Source organism: Miscanthus floridulus, chromosome 1, assembly GCF_019320115.1.
Source record: "Miscanthus floridulus cultivar M001 chromosome 1, ASM1932011v1, whole genome shotgun sequence".
Classification (NCBI taxonomy): Eukaryota; Viridiplantae; Streptophyta; class Magnoliopsida; order Poales; family Poaceae; genus Miscanthus; species Miscanthus floridulus.
In genome coordinates this window covers 122,966,828-122,974,019 of record NC_089580.1, presented here as the reverse complement: position 1 = coordinate 122,974,019, position 7,192 = coordinate 122,966,828, and the positions used below count along the sequence as shown (strand labels likewise).

At 43.8% G+C, this 7,192-nt stretch overlaps 1 long non-coding RNA gene across 1 annotated transcript; it reads left to right on the top strand.

The window, feature by feature from the left end:
- The first annotated feature begins 622 nt into the window (after positions 1-622).
- Positions 623-1,480, top strand: LOC136492577 (uncharacterized). The gene is made up of 2 exons (XR_010768128.1): positions 623-792; positions 875-1,480. It is a non-coding gene; the product is annotated as an uncharacterized lncRNA (long non-coding RNA).
- Positions 1,481-7,192: the final 5,712 nt, after the last annotated feature.

The window sequence follows — 7,192 nt, the reverse complement described above, 5'->3', positions numbered from 1 at the left end:
GCGCAGTGTGTTGTGGAAGAGGCGGGGGCGAGTCTTCCCGGGTGGCTTGGAAGAGACGGGCGCCATGCCGGTGTGGAAGAGGCGGGGATGAGTCATCCGAGCAGCGTGGGTAGCTGATCTGAAGCGGACGGTTCGGATGCGAGCGTGGGAAACAGATCCGGCGCGAGCGGCTCGTGAATCCGAGTGGACAGGGCAGAGCAGCCGTGGACGTCCGGACGTCCGGGCACTTGTGCTGGCCATCCGTTTAGGCCTTTAGGCCATGTTTGGCTTACCCCATATTCGGCTTGTCCGGCTTCTTTTTTTCTGCCAGAACAGTATTGTTCTCTCACAACAATTCCGCCGAAACAGTGTTTTCAGCCAGTTTCAGCCAAGTTTCAGACCAGCGAACGGGGCCTTAGGGTACTAACGTAGGGTTTAGATGTGTTAGGGTTTTGGATGGAGAAAGTACTTCGTAACGTTCATCATGTTTTGTATACTAAAGAAAAAGAAGACTAAATTCAGTTAAACGCCTTGATTAACTTAATAATTAGAGAGGGTGTATAAGTTAAAAACTGCAACCTTAGGGGTGCTTCTGACTGCAGGCACCTCTATATAATGGTGCTCAAAGAACCTTGCTGCTGTACATCCCGCAGCGCACACCCGATCGAGGCCGGAGATTCATCTACCAGCAATCAGCTGGAGAAGAGATCGGCGTGATGGCGAAGAAGCAGCAGCGGCAGGTTGTGTGCATGGTGTTCTTGCTGGTGGCCTTCCTTGTCATCTCGGCCATGCACGCCGTCCCTGCAGAGGCCGGTAGGTTACAGTCACATGTGCTTTCGTCTTGTCCTTGCCGTCGTAAACAATTTAACCGTGCGTGAGGCGGGTTCTCGTGCAGGAAGGACGCTAGCAGAGTCGTCGGTGGGTTACGAACCACTGAAACCAGGCGTTTTGAATCCTGACCGACCAGGTGCTTACACCCGGCCATGCACAGAAATAACCAAGTGCCGACATACACCTGCAACTGCAACGCCATGAGCCTATATCTTGTGACACACAGTTTGGTCCGCCTAGCCCACTTGGCATCGCTGTACCTAATGGATGATGGCATGCAACGTGGAATTAAAGGAGCCGAAAGGCAGTATATATCCTTCTTGAAATATACTCTCGGTTGCCAACTTGCCATAGGATATGATAGCGAATAATTCATCCCTACACCTACGGGATCGGACCATCTAACGGTGGACGGGTGGAAGTAACTTATGTGCCTAAATCATGGGATGTTTAGTCCGTCTGCAGTCTGCCATTAGGCAAGATTCGGCGAGTCATATGTATGAATATATAATAAGTAAATTTGTCGGCTTAGTCTGCAAAGACGCTCGTAAGGGTAGGGTTTGCATGCCTACGTTCATAGAGGTGAGTATGTATGTATTGTGTAAACGTCTGTGTACTGTGTTAATTCTAAAGAAAAGTAAATGAAAGTTCGTGTCTGTAATGTAAACTACTGCCGTTGTTTTACATTTCAGACCCATTTCCAACGTGGCCTTCTCCTCTTATAAATTTATCCCCTTTTTCTTTCAGGCTTTCGTAAGACTTCTCAAATCCCTGAAAACTACGACGTACTAGTTCATGTACAATTCACCCGTCAAATTGGTTTACCGCATGTGCTGATAAAGAATGACAGTTGACAACAACTCAAGCACTATACAAAAAAAAGTGGAAGCACCAACCAGTGTCGGCCCTAATAGAAACAATGGAAAAAAAAAACTATGAATTTGTACGATTCCAATTTCATAGGAAAAGTTTCTGCCCCTTTGGTACCAAGATTGAGACCTATAAGAAGGTTCTATTTGGAACCAGGATTGAAAAAACACAGAAAAAAAATAGGAATGAGATAGGAATGCAAGTGTAAAATATATTATGATCGAAGAACAGAGATTCAGTGACGATGGTTGTTTGGATGGCCTATAGAAAAGCGCAGGGTTTTTAGATAGGCACATGGCTCCATCCTACGTGAGCTAGCAAAAAAATGAAGGTGGGACTGGATAGAAATTTTCCTATGTATAGAATCTATTGTTAGGAACGTTTCCTATGAACCAAACACTGCTACAGTACTCAAATCCTAAGGAATCCGACTCCTACGTTTTTCTTGTTTCTCCCCCATTTCAAAGGGTTCCTAATTAAAATCCTTCGAATTCCTATAGGATGCATGAATTTATAAAAAGTTTAGAGAAAAACTAATGTGAGATTGGATCTCGCGAAAACTTCCTTTGTGTCTACCAATCTCTTCAATGCCTATAATATTTTTATCTCTTTTGCATCCCAAATGACTCAGATCTCCGTGTCCTGTCACTACTATAATAGATTAATATATCACCACCGGCTCCAGAGATCCCATCACCACCGCCAATTTCTTCCCTCGTCGGTGAAAATGGCAGTACCACAAAGGAGAAGATTTTCAAAGGCAGGCAGTAACCGATGGTCACTGTTAATCGTGTTGGAGTTGTTCCAAATTCACTCCAAGATATAGGCCAGGCTTCTGACGGAGCGAAGCGGAGGCCCGTCGCCGGAGGCTGTTAGTATAGGAGGCTGTTCCAAATTCACTCCAAGATATAGGAGGCTGTTCCAAATTCAACATGCAAAATGCTAAGGCTGTTAGTACCCCTATTACACCTCACTTTAAGTTGTCAGCTGCTCAGTGTCCTAGTACAGATGCAGAGATTGAATACATGTCAAGGGTTCCTTATTCTAGTGCTGTGGGGTCTTTGATGTATGCCATGGTTTGCTCTCGTCCAGATTTGTCATATGCTATGAGTCTTGTTAGTAGATATATGTCTAATCCTGGCAAAGAACATTGGAGGGCAGTTCAGTGGATTTTCAGGTACCTCAGAGGCACAACAGATTCATGTTTAAAGTTTGGAAGAACTGATAAGGGTCTTATTGGCTATGTGGATTCTGATTATGCTGCTGATCTGGACAGGCGAAGATCACTTACAGGTTATGTGTTTACTGTTGACAGTTGTGCTGTGAGTTGGAGGGCTACTTTACAGTCAGTTGTTGCGTTGTCTACTACTGAAGCAGAATATATGGCTATTTGTGAAGCGTGCAAAGAATTAATTTGGCTGAAAGGTTTGTACGCTGAGCTTTGTGGAGTTGAATCTTGCATAAGTTTGCACTGTGACAGTCAAAGTGCAATTTACCTCACTAAAGATCAGATGTTCCATGAGAGAACTAAGCACATAGATATCAAGTATCATTTTGTGCGTGATGTGATTGAAGAAGGTAAGCTGAAGGTATGCAAGATTAGTACTCATGATAATCCTGCTGATATGATGACAAAGCCTATTCCTGTTGCTAAGTTTGAGCTGTGCTCAAGCTTAGTTGGTTTAATTGGATAGTCCAAGAGACTATTGTTGGCACCAGTGGTTTTCTATCTTTGTTATGTTCAGGATGAAGGGTTGATTTATGATACAAGATGAATTTTGTCTCAAGGTGGAGTTTGTTGGAGTTGTTCCAAATTCACTCCAAGATATAGGCCAGGCTTCTGACGGAGCGAAGCGGAGGCCCGTCGCCGTGGGCCGGAGCGTAGCGGAGTCTGAAGCTGGCCCATCAGGTCTCGCCCCTGTACTCGGGGGGTGCGGGGGGCGGAGCCCCCCGCGGTACGGTACGGTATATACACCCTTGCTAGGGTTTCGTGGAGACTTGATTCTCTTGTAAGCCGCCATAGGCGTGTAACCCAAAACTCTTGAGATAGTGAGATTGTTGCTGGCTGGTGCCCGTGGTTTTTCCCCTTCACATCGGAGGGGTTTTCCACGTTAAATCGTGTGTCTCCTCTGTGGCTTGATTCTTTACTTCATATTCCTATACGTCGTTCATAACAAGTGGTACCAGAGCTTTGGTTGCTGTTAGGGTTCATGACGACGTCGATGAAGTTCGATCTTCCGCTGCTGAACTACGACACGCGGTTCTCGCTATGGCAAGTCAAGATGCGGGGGATTCTGGCGCAGACTCATGACTATGATGAGGCGCTGGATAGTTTCGGAAAGAGGAAGGCCGAGTGGACTCCAGAAGAGATCCGCAAGGATCAGAAGGCGCTCGCCCTAATTCAGTTGCATCTTCATAATGATATTTTGCAGGAGTGTCTGAAAGAGAAAACTGCTGCAGAACTATGGCTGAAACTGGAATCGATCTGTATGTCCAAGGATCTAACCAGTAAGATGCAGATGAAGATGAAGCTGTTCACCCTGAAGATGAAGGAGGAGGATTCAGTGATGAGCCACATCGCTGAATTCAAGAAGATCGTCGCCGACCTAGTGTCGATGGAGGTGAAGTATGATGATGAGGACTTAGGTCTTTTACTGCTATGTTCTTTGCCAAATTCGTATGCAAATTTTCGTGACACCATACTTTTGAGCCGTGATGAACTAACCCTAAAGGAAGTTTATGAGGCTCTCCAGTCTAGGGAGAAGATGAGAGGCATGGTGCAGAATGACGGGACATCGTCCTATAAGGGCGATGCTTTGCATGTGAGAGGCAGAACTGAAAACAGATCCTCAAATGATGGCAATGATGGTAGAAAGAACTACGAAAGGAGAGGCCGTTCAAAGTCCAAGCCGCATGGTAATAAAAAGTTCTGTGTTTATTGCAAGCTGACAAATCATAATGTTGAGGATTGCAGAAAAGTACAGAATAAGGAGAAGAGGAAACAAAAGTCGGCTGGTAAGGTCTCTGTTGCTGCTGCTGCGTCTGATGATGATTCTGGAGATTGTCTGGTAGTATTTGCTGGTTGTGTTGCTGGTCATGATGAATGGATTCTCGATTCCGCATGTTCATTTCATATTTGCACTAACAGAAATTGGTTTAGCTCATATAAGCCTGTGCAGAAAGGGGATGTTGTGCGGATGGGAGATGATAACCCGTGTGACATTGTGGGGATTGGATCAGTTCAGATCAAGACTGATGATGGCATGACACGCACGCTGAAAAACGTCAGGTATATACCAGGGATGTCCAGAAATCTTATCTCATTGAGCACGCTTGATGCAGAAGGTTACAAATATTCCGGTTCAGATGGCGTTTTGAAGGTATCAAAAGGTTCTCTTGTTTGCTTGAAAGGTGATCTTAATTCTGCAAAGTTATATGTTCTTAGAGGGTGTACCTTACCTGGTTCTGATTCCGCTGTTGCTGCTGTTACTAATGATGAACCTAGTAAAACTAACCTTTGGCATATGCGTTTGGGACATATGAGTCACCATGGTATGGCAGAATTGATGAAGAGAAACCTGCTGGATGGCTGCACTTCGAGTAAAATAAAGTTTTGTGAGCATTGTATTTTCGGGAAGCATAAAAGGGTACATTTCAACACTTCTGTTCACACCACTAAAGGTACTCTTGATTATGTTCATGCTGATTTATGGGGTCCTTCCCGTAAGTCCTCACTTGGTGGTGCTCGTTACATGCTTACAATTATTGATGATTACTCTAGAAGGGTTTGGCCTTATTTTCTGAAACAGAAAGATGATACTTTTACTGCTTTTAAGGACTGGAAAGTAATGATAGAAAGGCAAACTGAAAGGAAGGTAAAATTGCTTCGTACTGATAATGGTGGAGAATTTTGTTCGCGTGAATTTAATGATTATTGCAGATCGGAAGGCATTGTTAGGCATCACACCATACCCCATACTCCACAACAGAATGGTGTGGCCGAACGCATGAACAGAACCATCATATCTAAGGCCCGTTGCATGCTGTCTAATGCCAGGATGAGCAAGCATTTTTGGGCTGAAGCTGCTAATACTGCCTGTTACTTGATAAACAGGTCGCCTTCTATTCCACTAAATAAAAGAACTCCCATTGAGGTATGGTCTGGTACGCCTGCTGATTATTCACAGTTGAAAGTTTTTGGATGCACTGCTTATGCTCATGTTGATAATGGAAAATTAGAGCCTAGAGCTGTTAAGTGTCTTTTCCTTGGTTATAGTTCGGGAGTCAAAGGCTATAAATTATGGAATCCTGAAACAGGAAAGACTTTTATGAGCAGGAGTGTTGTTTTCAATGAATCTGTGATGTTTACTGACAGTTTGCCCTCAGATCATATTCCAGAAAAAGAGCTGCAGCGTATGCGCATGCAGGTGGAGCATGTTGATGATGATACAGGTGTGCAGGTGGAGCCTGTTGATGAGCATGGTGACCATGATAATGATGTTGCTGAGGATGATGCTCATGATGATGTTCAGCAAACTCCTATTTTGCAGTTAGAGGAAGATTTACCTATTGCTCAACGCAAGTCAAAAAGGACAATTGCACCTCCTAAACGTCTTATTGAAGAGTGTAATTTGTCTTACTATGCTTTGAGTTGTGCTGAACAGGTGGAGAATGTTCATGAGCCAGCAACCTATAAAGAAGCTATTCGTTGTGGTGATACTGAGAATTGGATTTCTGCTATGCATGAGGAGATGCAGTCTCTTGAGAAGAACAGTACATGGGAGATTGTACCTTTGCCTAAGAATAAGAAGACCATCAGTTGCAAATGGATCTTCAAGAGAAAGGAGGGTTTATCTCCAAGCGAGCCTCCAAAGTATAAGGCAAGGTTAGTTGCTAAAGGCTATAGTCAAATTCCGGGTGTTGACTACAATGATGTGTTCTCTCCAGTGGTAAAACACAGTTCAATTCGTACTTTCCTTAGTATTGTTGCTTCACATGATCTTGAGCTTGAGCAGTTAGATGTGAAGACTGCGTTTTTGCATGGAGAGCTTGAGGAGGACATATACATGGACCAACCAGAAGGGTTCATAGTGCCTGGCAAGGAAAAATATGTGTGCAAGTTGAAGAGATCCTTGTATGGTTTGAAACAGTCCCCTCGTCAGTGGAACAAGAGGTTTGATTCATTTATGTTAGCACACAGTTTTAAAAGATCTAAGTATGATAGCTGTGTTTACATCAAGCATGTTAATGGATCACCTATATATTTGCTGTTATATGTTGATGATATGCTGATTGCTGCCAAGAGTAAGATTGAAATCACTAAGTTAAAGAAGCTATTGAGTAGTGTTTTTGATATGAAAGATCTTGGTAGTGCTAAGAAAATTCTTGGTATGGAAATTAGTAGAGACAGAAAATCTGGTTTGCTATTTCTTAGTCAACAAAATTATATCAAGAAAGTTCTTCAGCGTTTCAACATGCAAAATGCTAAGGCTGTTAGTACCCCTATTACACC